Consider the following 18,767-nt stretch of genomic DNA (forward strand, 5'->3'; position numbering starts at 1 on the left):
TCCAGACAACACAGCTCTCAGGTTCATAGGGACACACAAACCTCTCCACCACGATAAGGTGATGGTTCCCCGGAGAGGGGAACTAATCAAAAACTAATCTAACTAAAACTAACTAATTAAAACTAATCAAGATTTAAAAAATGATCTTACCCCTTTGCATCATAAGTATACTTTCAATATTTTCAAGGCCTTTTACTGCTTCACATTTTTATTGTTTTCATCAAATCCAGGTAACAGTGAGGCACATTGTACACCTGACACAAGTAATGCTTATGAGAATTAAGCCTAATGCCCAATGTCTACAGGGAATAGTGCTAGCATTGTTAGTTATGCAACAACATGCCGGCTTGGAGCACACTGGTGTACATTTTAGATCTGAGCTGATCATACATAATGCTGTTTCTTCCCCTCTAATTGCTTCATCCTTTCTCCCTCCTACTTTCATTGGTTGTCTATGCCATGAGTAAGAAGCATTTGCATTAGTGTAGGGAATCACCAGACGCTACCGATACGATATCATCACGATACTTCTGCCACGATACGATATTATTGCGATTTCAAACACAATGCAATATTCTGCAATATGTTGCAATATATAACCTTTTTTCCAACTTCCAATTTTTTCCCAATTTTAAGTGATGTCCCCAAAAGGAAACTTGGTCAACATCTGTTTTATCTAAAAATATATATTTCTCTGTTTGTTCATATCACTTCAATGTTATTGCTGCAAAATGGTTTTTTTCAAGCAGACAAACTGATCAACACATTTATAATAAAATATCAATACTTTGCGCCTGTGTACCGATACAGTATTGCTACTGAAAATATCGTAATACCATGCTGTAATGATTTTTCCCCCCACCCCTAAAATGTATGCTGGACTCGTCCTTGTGTTGTTCTGTGTGAGACTGCTGAAGTAAGCAGTACTGCATGTGGGGTTTTAAAGATAACAATGTCAGAGGCTCAGAGCCATTAAGTTGTTGGCAATAAAAATCAACTCTGAATGGCCCATCCAAATCCACGCCATCACCTATATGGCCCGTGAACACATCTCCAGTAGTAAAGACAAATTCAATTTCTTAAATTATGTATACCACACCCTTTTGCAGAACCACACATGAAATAGAAACTCATGTACGATGTTTTATAGAAAACAAAATCAAAGAAAAGGGCCACATTTGGGATGGAGAAATTTGTCTTGGGCACATGCGAGAACAAAAAATGGTGATGCATCGTACATAAACGCAATACACATACAGCAAACATGTGTAAAATATGAGCTAACATTGTCTCACGCAAATCTGTTTAATTAACATCAGATAAACCACACACAACACCCCTCCTCCCTACCTTCCCCCCACACTCACAGAAGAAAGAAAAAGAAAAACACACAGTACATACTCCCCCTCATAATACACTTAATCTTCTACCCAGATTGCACATTTCCCATTAAATCATGTTTTGATCAATAATATTTGTTATTGATCCCCCCCATGACCCTGAATAAGGTAAATTGTTACAGACAGTGGATGGATGGTTGGATTACTGCTTCAACTCACACGCTTGACATCGATAGTCCATTCAAACATAGGCAATGTAGACACACTATTTAAACAATGTCACAGTTGTATTTTTGGCTTTGACATGTGAAATGTTCAGACTTTCACCCTAAGGGACTTTAAATACAGTTGTTGTGACAGTCATGCAAAATACAGGACTGAAAATTTAAAAGATGATGCTTTGATTGGTTGGCTTTGACATTAATTTTACGTATAATTGCTGCTCTGAGCTGCAGTTAAGGATGAAGTTCAAAGCACTGTCACTTGGTCAAAAGGCTGTCAGACTAATGAGGTGTAAATGGGCATGCCCATGGACCACTGCGCATTGCACAAAAGCCCTAACTGTGATCCTATCTTCCCTCTTTCTAATCCTTCTTACACCTTTTTGATGCGGTAACTCCTCCCATCATTCTCTCCTTTTGCCTTCTTGTTCTTGTCACATTTACTTGCATCTGTATTCTTCTCCTGGCACTAATTTCTCTTTTGTTTCTCCCGTTTTCTTCCCCTGTCCTTTCTTTTCCTTTCTTCATGATTAGTTTTCACTGTTCACCCTGATGAAATTCTGTAATTACAAAATATGGACTAGCATATGTGCAACCCAGAGAAACTGCCACCCACACACATGGGATTCTATAACCCATTTGCGTAACCTACCCATGGACCCATTGTGTGTGTGTGCGCGTGTGTGTGTGTGTGTGTGCATGTGTACACACTTCCAACCCTCTCAATGAGTCAGCAGCTGCTTCTCTTTGATGTAATTATGAGTGGAAGAAGCACAGTAAGGTTGAGAAGTAGAGAGACAGTGAACATCTGTAAGAGAAGGAGAAAGAAGAATAAATATTCTTCACTTTGGAAATGTAAGTTAAAATAATAGCCAACTAGCTCCAAGTCCCCTGGGGGCCAATGTTGCTCAAGCTAGTGTCCGACCAAAGTTGTATAAGTGATGGTGAGGTGTTTGAGCTAGTTTTAGTACTGATGGGTTTTGTGTCTACAGAATCTGTAGTGTCTATTACAAATTAAAAATTGGAAGCTAAGAGAGAAATCAGACATTGTGACCATCCATTATTGAGAAAAAAACCTGACAGATAGAAGACCCACTAGGGTGAGGGAGCAATGATGATTTGCAAGACTAGGACCATTGAATACATAACTGTGAGAAAAAAGACCAAGAATATAAAGCCTGTTGTGTGACTGAACAAAATGAACAACACAACCATATGTTTTCAGATTTTAGAGCACCAGTAGGGTTAACAATTAAAACATCCTGACTGTAAAACTAGAGGCAAGGCCATATGGTCATAAAATCAAATAGCGTCACAGGGAGTGTGAAGTTTTCATTTTCTGAAGTGCATACATTTTCTCAGTAAATTTCTTGTAAGATTCAAAGCAGATTTCTTGTGCACAGCGGAAAATTGATGCCTCCACATGTCAGTAGAGGTCAGAGGGTTCACCCAAAATGCTAGAATTCCTCCTCCAGGGAGCGTAAATATCCCCAGCAAATCAAATTGAAATCTGGCCATTAGATTTCAACATCTTGGGAAGAAACATTATAGATTGACCTGAGGGTATTCCCAGAGGAAACCTCTTGGAGGTTTTAGGAAAAATTGAAATGGTTCAGCTTGAATGTGCAGTACATTTGGGCAATGTTTATTTAGAGCACTGACAGCCATGTGCTTTAAGATCCCAAGGCAATCCATTTTGACCCCTGGTTTGCCTGCTAGTACAAAAACACATCCTTAAAAAGTAGCTGTAGTAATGAATATGAGATCAACTTTTATGAAGGTTATTCAACATTTGAGTGTCTGCAGTTGCACGTAAGTAAAGTAAATTTTGTATTTTTTTTACATGCATGTGTCTACTTATTGTGCCTAGTCATGATCAAGTATAATGCCACGCTTCTAGTAAGATAGAAGCAGGATCAGCCCAGTATTACTGGTGAAAATGAGATGTCATGCTCAGCTCACTTTGGGGCAGCAGGCCAGGCTCTCATAACTGATTTAGGCTGTCTGTGTGGGTTTGTCTGTGCTTATGTGTGTGTGTGTGTGTCATGGAGAGGGTGAATGTGCTGGAAGGAGAGAGAGAGAGAGAGAGAGAGAGAGAGAGAAAGGGAATGAGACGGTTAAAGAGAGGCAGAGAGAATATGGAGAGACCAGGAGAGAGAGAGAGAGAGAGAGAGAGAGAGAGAGAGAGAGAGAGAGAGAGAGAGAGAGAGAGAGAGAGAGAGAGAGAGTCATGTATGTCTGTTTCTCTGACAGTTATTTGCGCAAATTATTCATAGATAGGCACAGTGTGTTGTGGACTGACTGCTTGAGGTGTTATGTGACAGCTGTCCTGCTCTGCAACTAAAACAGAAAGATAGGTAGCATCTCATAGTCTCACATACAGACCCAGCCATCTGTCACGTCGTACCCTTCTGATGCATCATTAGCCATTATTGTCACCATTTTTGTCAACATCCTTGTCTGCCCTGGTAATGTTAACTTAAGTGAACCACATGCAGCTGAAAAAAAGGGAGAGAATGTGAGCAGAGGAAAAAGGGAGAAGGATGGACTGTGAAAGAATGAGGGATGGAGATAGCAACTAAGAGATGAGTCTCAGCAAAAAAAAATCAGTTTACTTCTGAAATTCCTCTTATTTTCTCACCTTTTTCTGTCTATGATGTGTTATTTAATTTTCACCGTGTCTCTATGAGAAGAACACTAACCATATCATAGACATTTAATAAAACATAATGTCATTGTAAGTATGATAGCCATTTATACATTATCAAACATTAATCTTCATTTCATAACCATTTACTAACACTCAACTGAACTTGTTTGTTACATGAATGGACGTAATGAGCAAATTGCTTGTCAGTGATAAAGTAAGTGCCTGTACATAATCACTTCATTTAGCTTGGTACATTAAATTAGAAATGCATGTGAAACAAGAATGAAAGAATGTTAAATTCTACTTCTAATTTTAACCCCTCTATTTTTTTTTTTTCTTCATTTCAGCTCCAGGCCCAGTTTCATCTCCCGTAACTCTTAAGGAACTTCTGAGGACCTGTACCAAGTACAAGAAGAGCAAACGATCCAAATCATTTTGGTGTGCAACCGCAACCACCTGCCATCCTTGGGAACAGCTTCCCTCATCACAAGGTTATTGTTTTGTCCAATTAATGCATTTAGTTAAGTACTTTAATGATTAATGTTACTTTAATGCTTGTTTATGCTAAAACCTCAGCCCTCAAACCCTGCCCTCAGACTGAATTCTGTGTTTAATATATCGCTATTTAGGTACACTTGTTGTAAAAGCTGAAGCTGAATTGGTTGGAACATAGCGCGCTAACCTTAATGCTGCGTTCTAGTCAACCTGTTACCCGTGTTTTCACAACCTTTTACCCGCAAAAGTGACCTGGAACGGCAGTCAAACCCGTAACTTACTACCCGTGAACTCAAACGAGATTATTGTATTCCCAGTAACAGTTTTTTACATCACACACACATAAACAACAATGGTGACCCTTGTTGATGCTGTACAGACGCTGGTAGATAAAAGAGAAATATAAATAAATAGGCACTAAAAAGGCAACTTAAAGTAATTTTGCACATTGTAAGACAAAAACAATTGTGTACTACTGCAGGTTATGTTTACTAAATGAAGCCCAAAATACGTTGCCAAGTAGAAATTGCTAGTATCAGCTAATGCTAGCTAAAGTCATCGTTAGGTAGCCGCTAGCTAACGCAAGCTAGAAGGGTTTATTGTTACTTTGCCCGGAACGCTACCAAGTCGTGACTTGAAGTCATAACTTACGGGCTAAAAACTGTGTCTGGAACGCAGCATAAGGTGAAAGATGAACTTACAAAAATATAGTTCTTACATCTCACAAGTGTTAGCCTTCTCTGTTTTGGCTGAAAGTATTACCAGTACAAAACCTTGTGGTTTATGACACTTAGTCATTCAGTCTGTGAACCATCTTGTGTGGTACGAGGCTCTCAGGGCTCTACAGTGCGACAGTTTCAGTCGCATTTGGGGCTAAAAATAGATGTGCGCTAACTGTAAAATGTATTTAGTAGCACGTGTGTGAATAACCTAACGTTAGGGTAGTTTAATATTATTTTGCAGATGTGGCCGCCAGTAGCTCCCATGAACTTCTCTACATTTAGTTTTAAATGGCTGTCTTTTTGTTTTTACTGGAGCACATAAAGCGTGTCTCAGAGCGGCTGCTCTCGGCTCATCATTATACTCTATTATGTTGCAGTGAGCCCGCTGCGAGTACGGTTGGGCATCAAGAACCAATTCCTGCTTGGAATCGTTTCAAAAATTATTACTTTCCATTATTGGAATTCTTTAGAAATGCTTGGAGGATTTGGTTTCAAATCTGATTGTCGTTTCCCAATTTAATATGCGCAGGTTTTGGTTTCTGAAGCGCTTGTTGTGTTGCAGCCTTGAAGCACAGTAAGCAGCGCTCTAGTGTAGCTTTATTTTCCATTGAAAAAGCCCTGTTAATATGCAAAACCACCATTGAATCAAACTAAAACTTTCCTATTTTTTGTGAAAATAGGCATGTGACCTACCAACTCCACCCCTAAATGAATCGGAAACGAGAATCAATAAGACACGGAATTGAACGGAAGAATCGGAACTGGAATCAAAATTGTTGAAATCCAGACGATGCCCATGGATCATTTCAAACAGAATCAAATAATAATTTGGCTCTCTCCATTCACCACAGATCACATTTTTTCAAAAGATAGGTCCCATGAAGTCATTAAAATAATAATTGTTGGCATACATTTAGTAAATTATGTTTTAATGATAAACATACATATGGCACAGTGAACAGGATTAACTGAATATGTGGATGGGTAAGGGCTACCTTACTTACATGCTACAAGCCTTTCACTAGTGGGGCTTTTTCACAAATAGGTGGATTTGTATTTGCTAATAATATTTTGGATTCACGTGAAGACATTTTTTTTAAAAACCTTCAAGAAATGAACCATTATTTGGTGGCCCCTCTGCAGTAAGTCTGAGGACACTCCTTAGGGGTCCCGGACCCCCTGTTGAAGATCCCTGCTCTAATTAATTCATCACATGTGTGTGACTCTGTGTCTTTCCCAAGGATATACCCCGCATATCTGACCTTTATCCACCTGGAGTGTCTCACACAGACAAATATACAAAGCACATACCAGTGAGGATACCGTGTGTACATTTGCATATGTGTGTGTGTCATGTACGTTGCACAAGTGCATGTAAAGTGTGAGTGTGGGTAAAGTTTTTGGAATACAGTCAAGCGCTGGTGTGAAAGCATTAGTTAGTGTCTTCACATGCATATATTAGGCCATCTCCACTGCTTTTATTACACTTATTTTACTGGAAACACTGTCATTAGCGCTGCCAGAACTTCACTTACCACAGCTATTATATTCCGTATGTGTGTGCAAATGTAAGTCTACTGTGTGTGTGTCAGGCGGAGATAAACTAAAAGAAGTAATTGTTGTAATTATTTTGTCTCTGTTCTCTTCCCGCTGTGCTAGCTTCGAGGAAAATGCTCCTCTAAGTAGAATGTAATGCAGAGTAAACTCAACTGCCACTTTCATGTTCTTTTTGTGATGAGCATTAATCATCGTCATCATTATTATTACTATTATTATTATTATTATTGTCAAAAACAATCAGTCTGTTTAATGTTAACGGTAAAGTTACAGTTAACGGCTAACAAGTAAGGAGCTGATGTTTGCATTTACAGTGAGCAAGCTGACAATAGTGTCAGGCAAAGTGTGAGGAAAAACTCTGCAACAGCTCAATCCTGTCACTGACGTTACCACTTAGAGTTACCTACTTACTCCTCTTCATCCTCTGTGGGACACAAGGCTGCAAAGAGGTCTCTCCATTGCATTTATTCCTTGGCAACATGCTGCTCATCTCCTTGTGAAAGGGTGTATCTTGTCCTGAAGCCCCTCCAACTTTTAGAAACACCAGATAGCAGGGCCATTTCCAAAAATGACCAATTTCTTCTTAAGAAGGATAGCACTGTTGTTACCAACTTGGCCTTTGTTTGTGGTGTGGCTGATTCACCTCTTGTCTCCAATCATTTCATATGAGTTTAAATAAAAATGTTGATGATTGATCATATAGTTAATTTTTAAAACAATCAAAACTGTTACTGTGTTATTTCTGTTTCAAAAGGAAGCAATAAATAACACATTGCAAACTAGAGTTCTCATTTAATTTTAGACATTAACAGTGAAATGAGTATTGCAAGACAATCATAACCATGAAAGTGTGATTATTTTTCAGACTAATCGGACCAACAAAATCAATAATTGTTAGATCCCTACTTGCGAACCCCGTGGGGGTCCCGACTCCTAGGATGAGAACCACTGTTGTAGGTGATGGAGGTGGTATAAAAGAGACATGATATATGTAGTGTGAAACTACTATTGCATTGATGATTGCTGTGAGCCAGATAACCCGACATCATTCCGTTATGCCAAGGAAAGAATATTTAGATATTAACATTATTTCAGTTAACCAACAGCTTTAGACCAGAATAATGAGTCCAGTTGGAAATCCATGTGATAATAGAAGCTTATCCAAATCTTGGCACGTGCATAACATGGTGTGACATTCTGGAAGGTTCATCAATTCCCTGGAAGGCTCAAGACCTTCCTCAAGCTATTTAACCAAATTTGAGCTACAGTTTGAGTGTCCACTTGCGTTTTCTGTTACAGTACTCTTTACACTTGATATAAAATGAAGGAATATTACTTTAATTCTACGCTATAACCCTTTGTCAAACATGTAACAAACCATGCATTTTTGCTGTAAGCAATTTGAGGAAGTTCATCCATTTAGCAACTTTTCACAATAATTCTTGAACTAGTTGAACTAGCTGATGTTTTGCTAATGCGCTACTAGCTTTCAGTGTTGTATGAACTGTATCGTTGAAGCAAGTACACAGTATAATGATTCCCAGTGGTGTGAATGCCAATGAAGACCAGATTGTTACAGCAACAGCCTGAGGGAACTGTTGCACTTGCTAAAAGGCACTTTTTTTTTTTTTTTTGACAAGTTGACTGTGCTTTCTCACAGTACACTCGCAGATAACAAATAGCCATGTGTATGAGGGCTATATGAAATAGGTTTCTTGAGTGTTGATGGAGATTCACTTGATGTAATGTTTGCACATCCTTATAAGTAGGAGTTTGGTGTGTGCATTCTGGCTGTCAAGGTTTACCCCATTTAACCATCAATCTAGCAATTTTTGCTTTACTTATAAACCATAGCTCCTCCTTCCTTCAAAACTCAATCAGAACAAATAAAAGAGCTTTTTCAGCTATAATGGGATAATCGATTGGGTGGCAGCCGAGAACTGAGACTTGTATACTGAGAGTACATTTGTGTCTGGCCGTGTGTGTGTGTGTGTGTGTGTGTGTGTGTGACACCTAAGCTGTGTGTGTATGTGGGTGTTGCCAGTGGAGGGTTAAAGGAATGAAGCATTAAATTACCTCACAGTTTGAGTCTCATCAAGAGTGTGACATGTTTTACTGATGAGTTCTGAGCTTATTTTGACGGACATCCACCAAGACTTTTATTTCTTTGCTTTTCCCATTATCTCAGATGTCAAAGTGGCTGAAAATTGTCCTTTTTTTCTTAAAAAAAGCAGATGGGAAAAGGGCTACTGCTTCTAGATTTAAATTGCCACCAGTAAATTGTTTAACATAATTCAGTTAGCTGGGAGCCAAAATGGCAGTTGCCTATTTCCTCTTTGATAGCCAGTTTATTTTAACTCAGTGGTGACTTCCATTTTTTTCCGCCATAGTATTTGCATACTGTATGCATATTTCTATTCCCTTTACATTTGGGTGCTGTTTCCCAGCTGCCTATCAGGTTTCTTGACAGCACAAGCGCATTTTGAATAACCCCAACCTCAGCCTAGGAGGTTGTGTGCTAAATCTGTGTTCATCTGTTTGGGAGCAATACATCAGCATGCATGTGCATTGGTCTAGACATTTATGCTCCCAGGTGGAATCATACTACAGATTTTGACGAATTGAATGATGTTGTCTCTAGTGTCACCATCAGTCCAAATATTTGGATTTTAAATCATGCTCTGACTCATCATCAATTGTAAGCAAAACATTTGCTATGTATGCCTTTGCTTGGCAACCCTTGTGTAACTACTGTGTCATAGCCAGTACGGAGAAAGAGTAAAAATAGCGGTAACCCGGTAGTATTTTTAGATATTAGCAGAGACGTGCACTTAAATCATGACTTTTTCCCACTCCCTGAACTTTATGTATTTTAATGAGGCGTGCAAAGTGAATCATACTTTCCCAACTCATTTCCTCTTCACCCAAATGTTCCTATCCTCTTTCATTCACTATCATTTAGTTTACACATGCAGGTCTCAGCTTTGAATAAAATTCAGTAAGGGAGGATAAAATGATAAAGAACAGGAAAGCAAGGCACTATTACTATGACACATACACACATACAGATCTATCTATATGCACTCACACCTCTTTAGTTTCTGTCTTTCACCTGTGCACTGGCCCACTTTCTTTCCATTATGCTCTTTGTCTTGCATATATTTCCACTCTCCAACACCGGTTTTGAAAGACATTGGCTGGTCTTCTATTTTGTACAACTATAACTGATACATACTTCTTAGGTTCTTTCTATTCCTCCTGTCTCTCTCTCTCACTTACTCTCATGTCTCCATCTCTTGCTGTGTTCCTGCCTATCCTACTACTTTTTGTGGTGTTACCGTGGCAGTCAGTGTGCCAGTATGCTGTGTCTAGCGTTTACTAATCCTGCTCACATTAGGTTACATCACTGACCCTTTCCTCCTTTGGCACAGTGTTGGCACCATTACTGAGCTTATGCTTTAAGTCGTACTGCTATGCAGAGAGAAGGCTGAAAAGAGATAGATCGGTTTGTATTTTGTACATTTTCTCTTGTCTCTTTCTAAGTTCTTCACCTATCCATTTGTTGCTCTGTCTCTGTATTTGTACACTGACATGTCCAGTGACACAGAGGCCAACACACGTGCAGATATGCTTTTGAAATATAATATGAAAAAAAAACTATATCTATATACACACACACACACACACACACAAGCCAAAAGTTTGGAAACACCTTCTCATTCAATGCGTTTTCTTTATTTTCATGACTATTTACATTGTAGATTATCACTGAAGGCATCAAAACTATGAAGGAACACATATGGATTTGTGTACTTAAAAAAAATGTGTGAAATAACTGAAAACATGTCTTATATTCTAGTTTCTTCAACGTAGCCACCCTTTGCTCTGATTGCTGCTTTTCACACTCTTGTATTCTTTTGATGAGCTTTAAGAGTTAGTCACCTGTAATGGTTTCCCAACAGTCATGAAGGAGTTCCCAGAGATGCTCAGCACTTAAAAGTGTTAATCTGCTTGCCAGGTCTGTTGGCTAATGAAGCTGCAACCTTGAAGTAATTGTCAGTGCTGTGTCTGTGTGTGTGTGTTTATATGTGTGTAAGCGTGCCAGTGACAGATTAAAGAACTAAGGGCAACTATTACTGTAATTGCAATTATATTTTGCTGTAGCGAAAGACAGTCCAATATGGTTCCAAGTTATAGTATTTCCTCCGGACAAAAAAAAGAAAAATCAGTCCCGGACTTTTGAGACCCAGACCAGCCCACCACAATATGCTCTGTATCTATGGTTGGATGGAGGTGGGTCATAGTAAGATGTGATTGGCCAGTGTTCAGATGAGAGACAAACCAGTGGGACAAGCATGTGATCTCTTTCCACTCTGTGGACCGGTCCGACAGAGACCAAGGATGTGAATGGCCATTGTTTACATGAAGAGACATAATTGCTTTGATAGCATTGTAGAGGTGGGTATAGTTTGCATTTAGTGGCAGGGGAGAGTGGTGTGGGGATGGCTCATAGGAGCAGTGCCAGGAGAGTTAAGTGACACAGCTGGGGCGTGTTGTCTAATTGCAATCACCCTTTAAAGGGCCTGAACACCCACACAGGTGTTTTGAGTTAATCTGGTTGATTAGACCTCTTCCCAGGACTGTGTGGGTGCATAGACTGATTGATTGACATCTTTCTGAGTCTTTTGTTAGCTTTCTTGCACCAGATAGGGCAATGGTTGGGTACCAAACGCGGTACCATCCGAATTACGTTGTTTCTACCGAGGACCGATTCACTTTAAATCAAACGATGCCTGAGAGCGCTTACGCGATAAGCGCGAGCATTTCGGTCCTCTCTGCACGTTGACAGAGAGCAGAGCTTCACGCTTTCCGATAAACACCCAAAGCTGTGGTGCGGACGGAGCGAAACAACGTTGACTTGGTAAAGTCACAGTGAGTCACGGCAATGCCAATAATGCGGTTGCAAGTGTGGTTACACTTTTGAAAACTTCACGCAGACAGCGAGGTGTAAGCTGTCCCGGTATGGGTAACGTTTGACTTCTTCTGTAACGGGCACCACTGTGTTCACTTTACCCTACTGACGGATTGACAGGCTGAGGTTGTAAGACAAGGAAACTTTATTTATATAGCACATTTAAGCAGGCAATTCAAAAGACTTTCCATTAAAAATTAAAGAGCAGTTTTCAAAAGAGATGAGCAAAATGTTCTAATAAAATAGGATTAATATATTTGGAATTATTTTTACAACTGAAATTGTTTTTGGTCATTGCAGAGGTAAAGTACCACTAAACGTATCGTTACGTACCGGAACCGAATTCCAGGTTAAAAAAATGAACAGTACCCAAACCCTAGTTAGGACAGGACAAATGACAGCTTTGCCATTGTTTTTGGTAGAAAAGATTTGTGACCTTATAAATACCCATCTAAGCTCTGGCCCACTTCAACCTGAGCAGAGGTTTAATCAGCCACAATAACTGAAATCACCTGTGTGGGTGTTCAGGTTTGAATGCAGTAGTGTGCTGGACGTCAGATAACTGCCACACGCAACAGACAGATGGACACTGAGCTGTGAGACATCGTTAGTTCAACTGCGTTAAAATCTGTGAGCAAATGAACTTTTTGCCAGAGAAGCTGGGTATCCCGAGGCATATGGTTGAACAGTTTTTAAATTAATAAAGTGTGTGAGCAATCGTGTAATCAATACAGTCTCAGAATGAACTATCGTGGCTGTTTTTTGTGCTGTGGGAAACTCACAGTGCAAGCATGGGCCTTGTTCATGATGTAGAAATGGAGAAACAGTACAGGTATACGTTTTGGAAAAAGAGCAATATGTATTTGTCGGAGAGAGTAGGAGTTTACATTAAAATCATGTTATCCATGCTAATCTACGCTGACATTCACATTACAGCTCTGCTCCCTTCACTAGATGAACAATTCTAGCACACAGGGGAAAGGCCTAGAGCAGACAAAGCCAATCAGGTAATTTGTGATATTTTTAAAATGACAAATTAATATGTCCTTTGGTGAACAATGCTTTACAATTGGACGATCAACTTCATTTTGCTCTGAACCTTTTAAATAACAGTTTGGCCACATATTTTACCAGGGGTGTGACAAACAAACCAAGAGAAAGGGAGATCACAGGAGAAGAAACAGTGGGAGGCATGAGAGAGAAAGAGACATCCCCCATATGCAGCGAGCCATACATGTTGCATAAGATGACCTATCTAGTGCTGTAATCAGATCAGTATGGTTGCAAAAGCCTAATCCAGAAGTGACTGCTATACAACAGCAGTTCAGCCCAAAAATACATAATACATGACAGTCGGAGGTTGAGGCAGAGAAAGAAAAGGGAAATATGATCAAAGGAAGAATGAAGCAGTCTCAGACAATCCTCCCTTGGTGATTTTGTGTATCCACATCCAGCTAAGGGTTTTCTTTAAATGTGTTTGTTTCATGGGCAGATACTTCATGTAGCAAAAAAGCATGTGTGTGTTTTTCCCCCTGTGTATCTAGAGGGAGGGAGGTGGGGGATGGGCTTATATGCTTGGAGATTATGACCATATTTGTCCACTAACGCCCCGTTCGCACAGAATGTGGACAGCCTGCGTACTGTTGAATGATTTACACGTACAACTTGTACGGACTGTTCAGTCTGGCAGCTACCATGAAAATTCCCATAGGGAGAAGAGGAAAACGGGCTATTAAAGCTTATTCTGTTCAGGTTTTCACTTTTGCAGGCATGCTGGTTATCATTACACGTCTTACTGCACCAACCCAAAGCACCAGTATCTGTACAGGCAAGATGTCGTTACCATTGTACAGTATCACTAATATCAAGTAAGCCGGTAAACGTAGGCATCCCTTAAAACCTTTAGTCTAACCGTGCATGATCCCCTGGTGCCTTCTAGTGTAAATCTTCTGTCCTCTTATAAAGGACTGTGATGTATTAGAGAAAAGACCGCATCAACACCATCAGCATTATTGAGGACACTTGAAATAAGTCCACTATCTGCCCTGTGGAGTGATGACTGAAATTATTTAAAGATGTGGTTATTAATAAGATATCAACTGAGAGGCCACTTTTAGTCTATTTTAAACTATTACTGTTTTAAGAAGGCAGTTTGGTCCAACACTGATAACTGTGAGGGAATTCAAATGTTTTAAACGGTAAAAGCTTAAATTGAATGTGCTGATTTCCTTTGATGGCAATTTTACATTGATTTACACCAAGTGCTAATGGAGGTTCTCTTTCCCTCGCTAGACCAGGAAAAGTAATTTGACATTACTTTGGGTTGGACTTGTGACACCCATTGGTGTAATGATGAATGATTTGATTAAAATTACTAACTTGCTTTGTTCTATCATACAGTTGAGGAGCAACTTTGATTTTATGCTAAACCTTTTAATCTCCAATAGGCCACAATAGCGGGTGATGACAATAGCTGTGCTATTTGTGTATGTGTTTCAAACAGCTGTAAAGTGGTATCGGAGTATCAGTTTAGTGTATTTGGTTTTTGATGGGCCAAGCTGCTTTGGTAAAACATCCATTTGAGAAGAAACTGCTCACAGTTCTGAGGAGTTTTTCACCCTTTGACATAGCAGAGAGTCAGACTTCACTTTCAGATATGCTGTATTTTGTTTTTTATCTAATCATGTTATTCCATTTTGATTTGAACTACTGATGAAAATAAACATAAGATGAATTCATGAGAAATTGTAGCCTATTTGAACACATAACAAACTCCTTTGAACTAATGGATGTTTGTTCCACATTATTTCTGTAACGGTTAATACTTGCAGAATTTTAAATAATTCAAGTCACAGGACTGCTGTACTGATGTGCTCTGTAAACAAGCGACCCGGCTCAATGCACATATACAAGATTCAGAGATGCTGAAAAGAATGTGGTGAGCTCTGTGAAGAACTGATCTGAGGTGCCTTTCTGATTTTCTGTTCGGCTCCCAAGCACCTTCTGCTCGGTGCTGTTTGTCAAGTCACTTTCTGCTGCTGCTCATATAAGCACATGTGCAAAGTTGAGTGTTTTCAGAATGGTTTCAGGAAGTTATTACTGGGTCATAATTTGTGAGTCGTGGGGTCTCGATTATATGTATGCACACACACACACTGTATATTGCCAAGAAGATTAAACTGGAGCACTAAATGAGGAACAGTGTGTCGTTTGAGACCTAGCCCGGTGTTATTTTAAACTTGGGAAGCATGTCAGGGTTGTGTTATGTAGGTAGCCTAGAATGAGAGTGACCTGTTTGCTGCTTGCTGAATTCTGCACACTGTATGGGTTGGTAAATAGGTGTAAAGCCCTAAAGGTTACTCCAAAGACAACACAACTCAAAAACTTAGCCACAGCAATAAAAAGACAGAGATGCAAATCTATTTTACAAAGCATTTAACAAATTTCCAGCGATTACCCGTCCTTCCAGGATTTTCCGATGTCACGATCACAATAATTCACGCAAATTCAACCAATCATAGTAAATTTGGTGCAACTCGCAAGTTTGACCAATCACCTCAACTTCATTGCAAATCTGACCAATAATCAGTTTCCTGCAACTTCAACCAATCACAGCAGTCCCACCTGCCAGACTTTGCGTCAGTATCCTAGGTAGGATTAAAGCTGAAAAATAGCCAATTGGCTAACAGGCGCATTTACAGAAATGTCCATTAATGTACATTAATGAACACGCCAAATTAAGGCCAAATTAATTTCCTTGTAACTAATATGAAGACGAGACGTGTGTCACTCGAACATCTCACGTTTACCATCAAAAGTCCAATAAGTACTTCATCAAACCGTATGAATGTGTGTCCGAGCCCAGGCCAGGTTAGGAAATTAACTAACAATATAAAGATCAACAAGCCACTGACAGATGTGTTCAAATTTGATTAATTCAATCAAATATTTTTTGTCTTACATCCACAAGCTATTTTTATATAATACCAACAGGGTGACTAGAAAAACTCAGACCAGAGTAGATTTGTTCTCCCAAAACAAGTTTCCTTTTATTTTTTAAGTAGTATACCAAAAAAGAAATTACGTTTTTTTTGTGCGCAATTTTTACTGTCTCCTGCAACGTCTTGCAACAAGAATACAAAAGACATCTCAACTTTCATCACAATTCTTGAAATCCTGGAGGGAATGGATCACATACACGGAACAATATCATAAACGCAACACTTATGTTCTTCCCCATTAACATCATATCCTGCTCTTTTTCTATTTTTACTGCATGTTGTGCTGTGAAAACGTCTACAAACAGAAGTTAATATATGATTTTAATTAAGTCGAGAAACTTAGGGGAACATGCACATATTTCATCTGAGAAACTGATATGCGGCCGCATTGATCAATCCAAATGTGCTCCTTGTTGTTACTGTGTGCTTTTTATAAAATTGTGTTTCTGTTTGTACAGAAGCACACTTGGCTCCAAAATAGTGTGAATGTGGCAGTGATCATTACCGTGCAGTCAGCAGTGTGTGAAATCATTGTTCTTGCAACCAAAGCCATTGTTCTTCCAACTAGCTTCTGTTTCTGTATGATCACAGGCCATATGCTGATATGCCTACATGCACATATTAAATCGCAGGGAAGAAATACTGTCGCCCACGGATAAGGTACTGTAGAGAAAGAATGGACAGGAAAAAATAGATAAACAGACAGATGGATAGATAGCTCTCCACCTGATGTTTACCTGAATCCATCATCATGTACATCATCCCACTGAAAGTGCATTCTGGACATTGTTACCGCTCTGAGAAAATACTCATTGATTCCCCTTTTTTAAATTGGATCGCCTACTCTGGCTTGCTGAAGGTTGTCAGGTAGAAGAGAGACAGACAAAAAAAACAGACATAATTATGGGAGCATAGTCCTATTGCCTCGCCGAGCTGTCAGAAAGGTGAGAGAGATGTCAAATGAGAGAGAGAGAATAGCAGGTAAACGGATAATGACAATTCCAACATTTCTCAGGACAATAAGAGTCATAATGAGGCTTGTTTTTATAATCTGGCTCCCAGTGTCAACTCAAAAACAGCTGTTTACTTTCCTCAAGACTGTTCTGTGTCATTTCATGCTCTCCCTGTCTCTTCTCCTGCCTCCCTCTTTTAACCATCTCTTTATCACTTCTCACTTTCCTAGAATTCTAGCACTTTTTCTCCTAATAACAAACTCGTCCCCCTCTCTCCTGTTTCTTTGTGCCAGTTCTTTCACCCTGCACTACTTTTACTGTTTTTTTCTACCTCCTCCCCACAAACGACCCACTTCTCTTAGAGATATTCAGCTCCAAGTTTAGGTCTTGAAAGATGATAGAGCCCAGAAAACCGAAGGACCCATGAGTGATGGGGGTGGGTGGGGATACAATCCTCCAGAAATCCAAAAATCATCTCCATTGTCTTCATAGCATTTAGCACCAAGCTGTCCTGACAGCAGCAGGTCACCATATGGTCAAACTCCTCTGTAGAGAGTGGTGTCCTCTGTGCAGAAGCTTTGTGGACCGTTGACTGGAGGTGCATCTGTTGCTATGCAGGGAGGAGAACACACTGATGGTCAGAGAGTCAGATACGTGTTTCCTGCGTTATGGAACCCACTACAGTTCTAGGCAAGACCCACCTGCTATTCTTCTGATACTTACTTGCACATGGCTCTTCATTTGTTTTGTTTTTTCACTGTGGTTCGTTTTGGGATTCATATTAGTGGATTTTGTTAACAATCAATTAACACAAGATTAGATTGAAATGTTGATTGATTAATCTTGTGAATGTGGTCACAGGTCAAGTATTTGCAGTACCAGAGTCAGGGACAGTAGGGTAAGACAAACTGACCTGGCACTGTATGTAAAAGTTCTTCACTCTTTCTCAAAATCTTGTAGATATGGCATATTTTTCATAAACTGCCATGATACACCATTTAGTTTATAGAACAGTGATGTGCCAAGAGAAATCTATGTGAATTCTAAGAAAACAAGAAAACTGTGTGTTTACTTGAGTGCCCAGTTAAGCATCAAGAAATAGCTCAGAGAAAATCAGCACTGCCATAGCACACATTGATCCTAATGCCACAGTATGTATCTGCTGTATTTACACACTAACACACAAAGGCTTGATATCTGGCTCTTTGTCTCTGGACAGCTTGTAATGTTGACTGTACTGAATGTGTGTGTGTCCAGCACAGCAGCATCGAGTTCATTAAAACAGCCACTCACATCTGAAGCCACTGTTATAATACCAGAAACAAAGTGGACCCTTCTGGTTTAACTCCCATTGTGTCTGTGTGTGTATGTGAAAGTGCGCTTACAGTACTGTGTATTTTATGGGCATAATTTTCTTCTCACACACAGTGTTTAATTTGTATGTGATGTGGCAATAACATGCATTGATAATAATGTTGTTTTTTTCATTTTATTTTTATTTGATCACACCCCATGCTCACATTTCAGCGCTTATGCGTTAGGCTTGAGTTGCAATCACATTGTACTCAAAGCATCACTTTTGGCATTTTGCTAAATTAAATTTGATTACAATACAATACAACACACAATGCAATAACAACACACAAACGAGAACATCCTTTAAATGATTGGAACCCTCTGCTAGCCTTGTGTACCCTGCAATCTCCTCTGATTGTCTCAGGGTTGGTCTTTCCAGTGTTGAGTGATACACAGAGAATTACAAGGGCCAATCAGCAGTCTATGTTTTCTTTATGCAAAAGCAGTCATTGAGTTTTGGGGAAATTTGTCTTAATTTCAAAAATTAAACAATAGGAGCA

At 39.4% G+C, this 18,767-nt stretch overlaps 1 protein-coding gene and 2 long non-coding RNA genes across 3 annotated transcripts in view; 1 reads left to right on the forward strand and 2 right to left on the reverse strand.

Annotated features, from left to right (window-relative positions):
- Positions 1–5,390, reverse strand: part of LOC117958544 — an 8,352-nt gene extending 2,962 nt beyond the window's left edge. The window contains exons 1-2 of the long non-coding RNA XR_004659750.1: positions 5,288–5,390; positions 4,984–4,986 (exon numbers count right to left, since the gene is read on the reverse strand). This is a non-coding gene — a long non-coding RNA (uncharacterized LOC117958544). The remainder of the gene's footprint in view (positions 1–4,983; positions 4,987–5,287) is intronic.
- The window catches only part of LOC117958543 (protein phosphatase 1 regulatory subunit 29), a 53,879-nt gene that overhangs the window by 10,925 nt on the left and 24,187 nt on the right, over positions 1–18,767 (forward strand). The window contains exon 2 of the mRNA XM_034894997.1: positions 4,559–4,702. The gene's annotated coding sequence lies outside the window, so the exon portion shown is untranslated. The remainder of the gene's footprint in view (positions 1–4,558; positions 4,703–18,767) is intronic.
- Positions 11,665–12,479, reverse strand: LOC117958545. Its single transcript, XR_004659751.1, has 3 exons — positions 12,333–12,479; positions 11,736–11,742; positions 11,665–11,681 (listed from the first exon to the last, which is right to left on the reverse strand). It is a non-coding gene; the product is annotated as an uncharacterized LOC117958545 (long non-coding RNA).

Source organism: Etheostoma cragini, chromosome 15, assembly GCF_013103735.1.
Source record: "Etheostoma cragini isolate CJK2018 chromosome 15, CSU_Ecrag_1.0, whole genome shotgun sequence".
Classification (NCBI taxonomy): Eukaryota; Metazoa; Chordata; class Actinopteri; order Perciformes; family Percidae; genus Etheostoma; species Etheostoma cragini.